This window comes from Lissotriton vulgaris, chromosome 1_1 (assembly GCF_964263255.1).
Source record: "Lissotriton vulgaris chromosome 1_1, aLisVul1.2, whole genome shotgun sequence".
NCBI lineage: Eukaryota > Metazoa > Chordata > Amphibia > Caudata > Salamandridae > Lissotriton > Lissotriton vulgaris.
This window is the reverse complement of record NC_141685.1, coordinates 986,943,528-986,955,945: the sequence shown is the minus strand read 5'-3', so window position 1 is coordinate 986,955,945 and position 12,418 is coordinate 986,943,528. Positions and strand designations below refer to the sequence as shown.

Here is a 12,418-nt window from a genome sequence, read left to right as displayed (position 1 = left end):
GAGATCATCTGCATACATTAGGTAAGGTACGTGATGACCTCCGATTTATGGGGAGAAGGAATTTATTAAAGATAGTTTGCTTGGAAGATCAAAGAAGAGGCTAAAAAGGAAGGGGCGGCCTAAAACACATCTCTGACAACCTGTATTTATCAGGGATTCGATCTGAAAGGATGCTTTTCCCCATCTAGACCTACTTGAAATATCCAATTAGCCCCTAATCAGTGGCAAGACAGCTGCCAATCCAGCAACTACCAAGACAGGTCTCCATGAGAAATTGTTTTGAAGATCACCAACAGGGACAACCAGGTGAGAGGTAAAAGCCACCCCCTCCAACCACTGCATTGACCAGTGTTGAGCTATGGTCTCATACAAATGTGTCAACATCTGCAAAAAGAAGTCACACTGAAGATGTTGGAGGGGAGGCAAATACAATATGGGATTTCAAAAAATATTACAAGGCACAGTTTCCTCACTTCTGTTGAAGTGAAAAAGAGAGACTTATGAAACCGGAGACAGTGGGTAAAAAATGAATCAAATGTGATGTACGTGCACTGCAGGCATTTCCAACCACAACAAGATGAGTCCAACCTCACCTACTGCAATCACGGTCTGCAGCAACATTTTCATTAAAAAATTTTAAAAAAATCACAGCAACAAACACTATCAGCAGCAAAATGAGGTATGATGCTACGATCAAAGTTGTGCACTAGCTCCGGATGAAGTACTGGAGACTGTTCCAAGTTCTTTCATCATTAGAACCAATTGGAATAAGGGCCAACGCAGGAATAGGCACCCCATAACTAGTCTCCCACCAGCAACCTCGGGTCATGTCTGACCCAAACAATTAGACCACGGGGTTAAAACACTGCTGCATATACTCTGGTACCAGTACTTCTCCTCTCTGGTATGAATGTAGTCCATCTAGGACAGCACAATGTAGAAAATTCTCTTTCCAGATCCTAAAGCATTTGAAATCCAGCAAGTTGATAACTGCCAAAAGGGCCCACCGATGACCACAGATACACATAAGGCAGAGCAGAGGGGCTTCCCCTGTCCAAATGCAACTTGTACCTCTTCAATCAACTACATATTGATCTGTGGCCACACAGACAATGTCAAACAGTACTTACAATAGAATGACTTTCTACTTAAACATCTCATTCTTTACCCAAGTGTATTCTTCAACCAGAATGCTATTGGTATCAAATTGACCCTACATCCTCAAACTGGCACGTTGAAGATGTGCAAGTAAAATAAAGAAAACAACTTGGTACCCAATAAACGAGCCACTCCCATATTAAAATTCCAACAGCCCATGCTAAGGTGGTTACCCACACAATTGCAAGAGGAGTCAGACCGACCAGACAACTTAATGCCAAATCCTGTACAATTAAACCATGAAGCAGATTTGCACTTCTGCTACCAAGGCCTGAGTATAACCTATCCAAATAACATTCTAGAATCTAAAGATCACTTCATGATCAAATTGAACCATTCATAAGACCCTACAAATAATTCTTGTAGCTTGACAAAGACTTATTGATGATGATAGGATTTGGATATTCATACCAGGAATAAGGCGCCTAAGGCTGCCATGAGTGTCCAGAATAACCCATATATTGGCTCAGGCAAAAAAAAATCATAAACAGACTATCTGCAGTCACATGGTGTTCGATAAACACTGCAGAAAGGCTCATTGTCACTGTAATGCAAGCCAGCAACATCCTAGTCTAGAGAGTGGAACTGTTTGTGCTTCTCCAACTAGTAGCTCCTGAGCTACTAGTAGCTCTCAAGCTACTTCTTTGTAGCTCTCCCGAGTGCAGCCCAACATATTAAACTAAAGGTTGTTGTTTGGCTGAACTGATATATGTATGCCAAAACGGAAACTTATGCATTCAAGATGAAAATGTGTTTATTTTCAAAACACTTTTTTTTTAAACTGATGTTTTAAGAAAAATTATGTAATATCCTGTTATGCATTATCCATGGAATGGCATTCCAAATTGGCAAACCTTTTTTTTTTTTGCATTACTGCTGGCAACCCTGCCTGAGGCACTGATGGTTTTCATTGTTGGTCATCTTGCATGGAGTGGCGACAACTGTAATCTTGTCTGATGTAGTCACTGTTACAATACTAATAATATTAGTAGCGCGGGATGCTTTGATTAAATGTAAGTAGCTCTTGACACAAAACAGGTTGGAGACCCCAGGTCACTGTAAGTCCAGGTTGCAAGAGCATTCAGAGCGCCAACCAGAGTTTCTCACAGAAAATATACAGATTTTAAACCAAAGGTTGACACAGATTCGAGGTTCCACCTCCCACAGCATTCAAAAACAAAATGGAATGCAAGGAAATTTGAAAGCCTTCTCCAGTACACTAGGGAACCTGACTGGCCTAAGGGGAGTCTGATAAACCTGGCACACTTGAAACACTGATTTTTAGACCAGCCAGTCAACATTCAATGCCTTGATATGAGAGGAAAAGTCACATTTCCTGGCAATATGGTTCGAGTCATAGCTGTAACTTACAAAGTTGAATAATAAAAGTACCAATGCATTTTACGCTTTTTTGAGAAAATGAGGAAACTATAAAGCACTGAGAAACTCAAAGACTGCATTCATTGCTAATATGAAGGTTTCGTTCACACAAGACAAAAATAATCCACAGTTTAACATTCCAGCACACTCTACAGAAAAGAAAGCAGACATCTTATGCAGAAAGGGGTATACAGCACTGGACTATAGTGAAAACTGGGTCGCCCCTTATTCTTGACACCCATCTTCTACCAGGTCTCCAGCTTTAAGTGCGTTTTCCATAGTATTGCTCAGTTGTGTCAGATCGCAGGGTTCTTGAACTTATTTTATGAGACTGCCTACAAGTAAATTGGTCTCTCATTCCAGAACACAAGCACCCCGCCCCCTCCACCTCCCAGTGACCATAATCGATGCCTTTTGTCGCATGACAGACTGTAGGAGTAGCCGGATGCATGGTCTCAGAGGTGCATCAACATTTACCAACCACCACCCGAATGCAGTTGTGAAGCTCTCGTGAGACTGTTCAGCATAAACATATTTCACAGCATGTTTCAAAGCCAAGGAACGGCAAGCTAAATTATCTTTCAGAATCAGTGTCTCCACTGTCGCACATTCGGGAAGAAAAAAAACGCATCTATACTCAAGAGATTCATTCAAAATGGGAGGATCCAACCACAATGAACACTCAACAGCTGTTAGCAGCATAATCTTTTCTCCCAAGTGAAAAACCACCTCCAGAGTACAAACCACAATTACTGTCTGGAGGGTATGAGCAGCATCACGTGTGCTTGGATTGTGTCACTGTTGGGGGATTATCACTGTGCCATTTTTTTTTATTAAACTGCAGCTGGGCTTTGGGGTGTTCAGAATACAGTAGCCATGTCTGCAAAAGATTTCAAACTACTTGCAGAAACTCTCACTTTTAAAAACAAGGTTTAGGATCAAGGCCTACCACAATATACTACCATAAAAAATTGTAGTTTCTGGGTTCTCGCAAAAAGTGAACAGAAGATCGTGAAGTCCCTCTTTTAATCATCCAAACTCTGCAAAGACGTTACAAACTCCGCATTGCACCTCGTTCCAAAGTCATCTCAATAAATGGGATTTGATAGTCAGGACCATTAGACAAATATCAACTTCACCACCAAACCCATCACCTCCAAATCGTTGTTACCTCAACAAAGGTCACTCCTTTCTCTCGAAGAGCAGCACGCGGGTAACAGATTAACTGCTATAAATGGCAGCAGCACTGAAGGAGGCAAGATTCGAAATGCAAGGTTCTTCTTAGTTAGCACATTCGGTCTTATTCCAAAGCGCCCATCTAGTTAAACATTTGCCTCAACAAGTAGCAGAGCCCACTGCCCGTCTAGCATCATTGCAAAGTGCATTCAGGAAATGACGTCAAACGCTTAGCAGTACTGTCAAAGATGTTTGCCCTGTGGGTGATTAAATGGCAATCCTCATCATATAATAGCTCAGTGTACCCAACGTCTTATGAGACCATACATTACTCAGCAGAACTGGGAACAACAAGCAAGCTCAGTCACTGTTCTCTGTCACTGCCTGCAGTTCTTTTCTTCCACATCACACGTGCAGTCCAGAGATCTTTTCCTGGAGAGCGCCTCTGAAGCTGTAACCAACTGCAACATCTACGAAAACCCCTGGAGGAAGTCCCCGCAGGCGGCAGGCGTGATGCCATTGAACGCAGTGATCCAGCACAACCCAGAAGCCACTGCACAGCAGGAACCCAAAACTCGACAGTCTTCTGAAGTGCTTTCAACTGTGTGCTCCATTTAGTTGCAACTGTGAAGCAAGTGTGTTGGTCCGAAGCTTAAAACAAAGCCTCTCTGGGCAGGTGCTGTGTGAAAGAAATATAAACAGATGCTTCTCTAATGCCTACATGGAAACAGTTAACTGTAACCGGCAAGGAACTTCAAAGTCCATACACTGACAACTCAACACAAACACCAACTTTCGTTGCATTAACAGAAAAACGAAGCACATTCTCTCTGCCAATTAATATTCAGATTCATACACAAGAAAACCTAATCGTCATGCAGCGTAACATGTTGGCATTTCAATAGTAAATTAACCAGACACGTTGTATGTCCATAAAGAAAAGTGAAGCACAATTCTTAATTTCCGTGACAATCCAGGGTGTACTGGAAAATCAATACTGGCAAACGTGTCATTAACAACATCCAACAAATGTATGTAATAAAACAACACCCACGTGTAGCTTTTGGCACTAGGAATCGCAAGAAAGAGAAATATTTAACTCGATGTGTACTTCTTTGGCCAATTGCCCCTGCTCCGATTGGTCTGTTCGATGTACCAATGGTAATTGCAGCAATTGAAAGAGTTAAGCCCATTTGTCTAAAAACAGTGCAACACTTGTTTAGATTAAGAGCAACGCGCGCTGGTTATGACTACAACGTAAAAAGAAAATGAAGGTCCTCCGTTAGTATTCTTTACATTTAATTGCCACGTTCGTATATTATAAATTACACATATTTGACGTTAAACGAAAAGGGTCTGTGCATCATTATATTTACACCACGACAGCCTAAATGACTGACTTATGCCAAATAAGGTCAGCACTTTTTCGACTTCACACACCATCTGTTAAGTATACATTCAATTAGAGTTGTGTGTGTAGTGCAAAATTCACACCTCCCAGTGGCAAACACATCGAGATCACAGAGCCAGAGACCGCGTCGGACCACAAATATGGGTTTATTACGGCCCGACCAAAAGAACCGCATGCCCTCCATCGTGGCATACCAACTACCGTCGCTTCCTGGGGCTAACGGGCTCCCGTAAACACCTGCTGATTTCAGCACCCCGGCCGCTTAAAAGCCTGAAATAGGATCTTGGCACGGCGCCCGCACACTTCCACGCCGCTAATGTGAACGGAGAAGGCATAATTATGTATACAGCGTCGGGGGGGTGCTTAGCATTGCAAGGTCGGCTACGAATACATCACAGAACAATACGGATCACGGTTACTTTGACTAGACGCCTGGCAGGTGTGGGGATATCCCCGGCGCAGCTTCGACAGCGAGCCGAGCGCGTGGGTATTCCAGGCGCAGACGGAGCACACCCCAATAGGCATCCAGAGCACACAGTCTTTGCCTCGGGTGACCTGCCCCGGCAGGTGGGGGCTTGCGAGGAGCAGCCAGAAAAAGGCACAATTTCCACCATCAGCCACAGCGAGGGGAGGAAGTGCTCTTCAGATCTCCGTATGCCTGGCTTGGGAGATTTGAAGAGGGGGAAGACTGCAGCAGGGTGGAAAGGAGGAAGACGAGGAGCATCCTCCCCGCATTCATAATTCCACACCCAGCTGACCCGAGGGTACCAGGACAGCATCATCCTTAGTCTCTGCTAGAAAGCACCTATGATTGTGCAATGTGAATATCTGAGACATGGATACAGCGCAGAATGTCGCTGCCACCCTGATAACTGCACCAGTACCACACCCCCACCATAACCCTTCAGGTGTGTATATTTCTATGCACCCCAGGTTCAAGCCTCCATCGCAACCTTCCATATCCCACTCCAAAGCGCTCTTGCACCTCAATTTTCAGGGACATCACATTTTACAGATAACCAATGTAAAGCAGATAGCACAAGATGTCACCCATTCTGAATCCTGCATTCGCGTGCCCCTCTGCGTGTCAGACAGTCTCGTGCACCCTTAATCCGATCTCGAGTACTTCACTTCCCTCTACCCACATTTTTTGTCACGCCTATCGTTCTACCACTACTAAAGGCGGGGGCGTAGCTTGGTCAGTAAGATTTGGGTGGGGGCGTCAGATTTCACAACAATCACGTTGGCACATAGTGTTAAAATGCATTTTATGACAAGCCCACTAGAGAGGCTTAAAGGGCAGAAGAAAGAGAGAGGACCGAGGCTTGGTAGGGGTATTAAGAGAGAGAAAGCACATTATTTTGTGAAATAAGCAACAGTTTGAAGTATTTCCAAACAGAGAGAGTGTTTTTGTCTGTGTGTGAAAAAAATCGTGGAGAAATCAAACGGACACCTCACCATACCAGACTTAAAGCACCTGCACCCAACTATTTATCACAAAATATATTTATTAGGTGGGTGTAACACCTCCCCTTAAGCTGCGCATCTGGCTAAAAGGTACCAATTACTTTATGGCACACCAATGTCTTACACCCCCCGAAGTTTCCCTACTCGTCAATGGCTGCTCACAACACGTGGCAGTAAAGTAATGTACCTCGTGTACCCAGAAGAGTACCTCCGTGTTTACATTACATCAATATATTCTCACATCCTAGACATATACTGGCAATGCTTGATTGCCTTGAAATACATCATTTACAGCCAAAGTGTCAACCACATCCGAATTAATATGGTGAACCCTCAACATTAACTAAACCTCAGCCCTCTTCGTCTGTTTTACTCAAGTGTTTCCTTTTCGCCACATATTTTTTTCTCACATCTTAACATTAACCACACCCTAACAACTCAATGCATCCATTACTTCACAGCAGTCACCAATTCACATTCACGATTCTCTCAAATGCTGTTTGGGAAGATATTTTATTTGCAACCACAACATTTTCCTCACAGCTTTTAGCACCTCAAAGTATCCTCTCGGGTTTTTCTCTCAAGCAACATTTCCCCTCACTGCCAGACTGTGAGACACCTGACAGCACCCCACTTTTACATTTGCGAATTTTGTTCTTTCATCCGAACAGTTTCATCAACATTCATGGTAATCAATGTGTTCCTCAAACATCGATTACTTTGTAAAAACACCGGCTTCTGTCATATGCATCCTCTAATGGCACCCACTGACTCCATTCCCTCACGTTTGTTCTTCCAACTTTACAATGACACCTATGCTCTTGTTTCCAGACTATTAGCTTCGTCCTGGCAGTCCAAAGGTCAAGCACCCTATTCCCAAAAAGGCACTCCCCACTCAAATGGGATGCGGACAACTGATCCACTCCCTATCCATCACTAGGGTGGGGGTTATCATATATGTCCCCTACCTCCACCATGTGTTTCCAGGTTTTTTTTTGGGCGGGGGGGCTTAATGAGCGGAATCACCCTTTATTTCACATGGGCTTGTCTCAGATGTCCCTTTACATTCCTCAGAGGGGTTAATTCCCTCCGCATCACCTTCAGAGGCAAGCTCAGCTCCATGGCAGTTTGTATTATTACTCCAAGAACGGTGGGAGGTTATCTACCACCATCGCTTGTGTTGGGAATTCGCTAGCCTCCACTACCATCGAGTTCTCTTACCCCCACACCTTCATCAAGCAAGTGAAAGTGTCCTTGCGCCCCTTCCCTTCACCCTCAGAGGGATGTCCTCCCCACTCTGGTTTCCCTCTCTTTTCATCCAATGTTTAAACCGCCCCATAGCACTAGGAAGGTGTCCTGTACATCCCGTACCTCATCTCCATCATTCTTGAGGCTTATCATCTAGTCCATCTCCACCACGACTTGTGAAAGGGAGGAGGTGCTGGTGTCTGGCCTTCTCCTTCACTCAATGCTGGGGGCGGACTTTCAGCCCGCCTCCCTCAATCTCTTCGTGGGGCTGTTCTCTGGCAGCCCACCTCCTTCACTTGATAGGGGAGGAGCGGTCTTCCCGAGGGGTGCTCACCTACAGCCCCCCATTCCATTTATCGGGTGTGGGGGCGTGTTCTTGTGCCCACCCCTTCACTCCATGAGAAGCCCCCTTCTCCCCTCACGCACACCCACACTTTGCCCCAGAGCTGGGCTCTCGGCCAGCCCATTTCATCTCTCTGGGAGGGGAGATGCTATGAAGACCCCGTTCACTCCCTAAGAAGGTGGTTGGTCTTTGGTCTACCCTCTCTTTCTGTGGGGGTGCTCACCTGCACCCTCTAGGGTGCTTCCTCAGACCACCTCCCTTTGATCCACAGAAGGACTGGCCTGTGGCTCCAGAGGCCCCCTACATCCCCTTGGCGGACACTCACCGGCTAGCTTCATGCACTCCTCCTCCTGCTGCGCCGCCGCAGCCCCGGGTACATTGTCCCCTCGCAGACCCCGTCCTCCCCCGGCCTAACCCCCCCTCCTCCTTCTCCTGCAGCGCGGCTCGCTCCCGTGCAGGCCGTGACGTCACCACTCCGGCCGCTTAACTGCAGCCATCTTGCGAGTGGCGACGTAGGTTCCGCAGGAAAGTATTGGTTGGCAGTGGCTGGATGGCCGTCTGACGTGCTTTGGCGAGTCTGAGCATGTGCAAAATCGGTATGAGCGGTAGCTATAAGATGGCTCCCTAACAGGTACAGGTCATTCTCAAAGTGTACTTTTGATGATCCAGGTTCTCTGGGGATTGAGAACAGATAGGTACGAGATCATAAAAGTACGTGGTATTTAGTTTCTCTATTAACCTACATTTATTACGGGAGAAAGATGAGTCAGAAGTATTGGCATGTAAGTACAGCAGATTTGTTCACTTTAAGTGTTGTCACCGACTCTTGGTACTGTGTTAGTGCTATGAAATTCATATTTACTGGAAAACTCAGATCCACCTATTTCGTTCAACCATTGGTGCTATATGTGCAGCAGCAGAAGGACCGAAAATCGTAACAGATAACTAAATTGCCCACCACCATCATAATGATTACTACTGGAGTTGCAGCGTGACCTTTGTCTTTTTTTGTACTGGCATGACCAGTATTTTAATGTCTCAGCAAGTAAAGTGTTAGGCATATCACCTAAAGCCGGTATTTTGTCCCCTTATCGATACATACTTAAAACAGCACATATTGTATTGTAATTGTAATTATATAGCGCTTACTACCCCTGACGAGGTGTCGAAGCGCTTTTTTTGGCTGGTAGCACGCTACTCCGGGACCCATAGAGGATTAGTGTTGAATTAGTATAGTGAAACATGCAAGTACATTTTAAGTGGTGGATAGGTTAGTCAGTTATTTGGATTTGGAATGATAGCAGAAGGATAGAGGAGGAAAAAAGGTTTTTATTTATATAGCGCTTGTTACCCCTGATAGGGGGGGTTGAAACATGCTATTCAGGAAGCCCATAAAGGATTAGTGGTGAATTAATATAGTGAAATATGAAAGTAATTTCAGTGGTGTATATTAGTCAGTTATTTGGAGTGAGAAGGATAGCGGAGGGATAAAAGGGGAAGAAAGGTTTGCATTCATATAGCACTTGTTACCCCTGATGGATGTTGAAGCGCTTTTCCGGCGAGTAGCACGCCACTCCGGAACTCATAAAGGATTAGTGTTGAAAATGAGTATAGTAAAATATGAAGTAATTTGAGTAGTGGATATGTTATTCAGTTATTTGGGTAGAGAAGGGTAGGTGGCGGGATAGTTAAGGGAAAGAAGTTTGTATTTATCTAGAGCTTGCTACCCTTGATGGGGTTTTGAAGTGCAAGCAGCACGCTACTCTGGAACCCATCAGGATTAGTGTTGAATTAGTATGGCGAAACATGAAAGTAATTTTAGTGGTGGATATGTTAGTCAGTTATTTGGATTGAGAAGGATTGGGGAGAGGGAGAAAAGAGGGAAGAGTTTAAAAAGGTTTGTTTTGGGGGATCGGTATAGTAAAAGAGGTGTAAGATGATGCAAGGAGTGGTAGAGTAGGAGAGAGTCTAGAAAGGGTTATTTTGGGGATCATAGTAGTGGTATGGGGTTTGGGGTTAAATTAGAGAGAGAGTGGATGTTGAGGATATATTGAGCGAAGTATAGGCTGAGAAATAGGGAAGTGCATTAGAAATGCTAAATTAGAAGAAAGTGATAAATATATAGATCCATAAGTACATTGAAAGTATATAGATGCATAATGAAGGTATGTATATTTGGCAGCATTTCTGGCCCTGGTCAGTCTTGAACAGGCTCAAACAGGCAACTGCCCTTGTCCTCTCCGCCCTTAACAGGCTCACACAGGCAACTGCCCTTGTCCTCTCCACCCTTAGCAGGCTCAAACAGGCAACTGACCTTGTCCTCTCCGCCCTTAGCTGAGATGCCCTAAGCCTGGCCTTTTATAGCCCTAGTAATCAGGTGAGCCCGTCAGCCAATGGGAACACTAGCCCTAACACTATCTAATCACAACACTAGCCCTAAAAATCTGGAACCAATAGGAGACCAGGGCCTTACAGCCAATCTTAGCCCTAGTGCAAGCACCAAATAAGTTCAAAAACCCTAATCTCTACATACAATAGAGGCCCTAGCCCTGCCAGTAGTCCCACCCCAAGTCCACGCACCCAATGGCACAGGAAGCCTTTGTCCCTCCTTCCAATAGAAAGCCTAACCCTACTCTTAGTCCCACAACCAGTCCAGCAACCAATCACACCAGAAGCCCTAATCGCTACTTCCAATTAAAAGTCTAACCATAGCCCCAACAACCAATAACACAGGAAACCCTAGTCCCTACTTCCCTAGCCCTAGTCCCAACGCTACATCGATTGAATCTCAGATCCAGAAACCAATCAGAACACTCAAATACTCAACCAAGGAGGACACTAACCCTAATCCAATAGAAACATCAGATACAACCACCAATCAGTGTACACATGTACCAAACAATATTAGACTATTTAAGGTCCTAGCGACCTCAGACAAGGTTTGCTGGCCAGGGAGTTGGAAGCTGATTTTCCTGTTCAGAATCTCCTAGGAGACAGGCAGGCTCAATCCACACTTTGGACTTCTGCAGGTAAAAAAGGCCTCACTAACTTGAAATCTAACAGAACTGTTTGAATAAAACATTACTCCCTCTACTGGCCAAAAAACGAAGTGCACAGTCCCTAGTAAACACAGTTTAAACAGCTCACAGAAGCACCCTCTGATGTAGAATATCCCTGTTGCTGGAGGGGAGGGGAGGGGAGGGGGGGTGGCTGGCTTGTGAACACTAAATGGTGGCTGGGGGTGCACTGTTTTAACATACAGGTCTTAGCACAGAGCAAAGGAGAAATTTGGAGGGAAAACTGAAATTCATCAGCAATGAGAGGGAAAAACTACAGAGTTTGGACTGCAAATCCCATTAACACGTTAAATGGAAGCAATCTTGGGCAGGAAAAAACACAAGGTTAAAACACAAAACAGGTGATAAAATATCCAATCACGGGCAGATTAAAACTACAATTTTTTAAACTGTAACAACCACAGGCAAAGACAGAAATCACAGAAAGGGAATATCATTTTTTTTAAACTTTTCTTTTGGGGAAGAGACAGCACTAGTTTTATATAAAGTAGTGTTTAAGTAATATGTCCAGGCCATTGCAGAATCTTAAAACGTAAACGAATGGCCGGTATTTTCCTTATGGAAAGGCGGCAACTAAAGTGATTATGCATGGGTGGTGATTCTGGGGCTGCCTTGCAGATCGACTCAATCGTGTGCATGCATGATGATGCATGTGCACAGATGCATCATTGCACTTTTCTTTGCCGCTAGTGAACATCAGAAAAACGCTTTTATTTACCTTTTTTTGCTAATGCTGAACGGCATCAACAGAAAGCCCTGGCAAACCCAGGTCTGCATTGGCAAATCCAGAAGGTGAGAACTATTGGATTTGCCAATGCTTCTTCTACTACAGCGTTAATCCCTGTCAGGACACATTTGGAGGACCACATGTCAAGCAGGTGTTACTTGGCTTAAACCGTGGAGGTTGGGGCATTTTATCTGTGGTCCATCCTACAATAGCACTGCAAACTAGGTCAAATAATCCCTTCTGCAATTGGCTCGGAGAGTACAGTGGGCAAGCAGTTCAAATCATCTCCCGAGCAAGCCAGAGTCTGAACTCAATCAATCAAACAATAGGCAGAGTAAGACGGATTTCCAGCCCAGTGTTTTTCTTTTTAAAAATAAAGTGAGTACTTTTTTCACTCCAAAACATAGAGGATAAGTAGCACTTTCTGGGTA

At 44.5% G+C, this 12,418-nt stretch overlaps 1 protein-coding gene across 7 annotated transcripts in view; it reads right to left on the bottom strand.

The window, feature by feature from the left end:
* Positions 1-8,655, bottom strand: part of WIZ (WIZ zinc finger) — a 778,954-nt gene extending 770,299 nt beyond the window's left edge. For all 7 annotated transcript variants that reach the window (XM_086960680.1, XM_086960724.1, XM_086960697.1 and 4 more), the window contains exon 1: positions 8,509-8,655. The gene's annotated coding sequence lies outside the window, so the exon portion shown is untranslated. The remainder of the gene's footprint in view (positions 1-8,508) is intronic.
* Between the last annotated feature and the right edge of the window lie 3,763 nt (positions 8,656-12,418).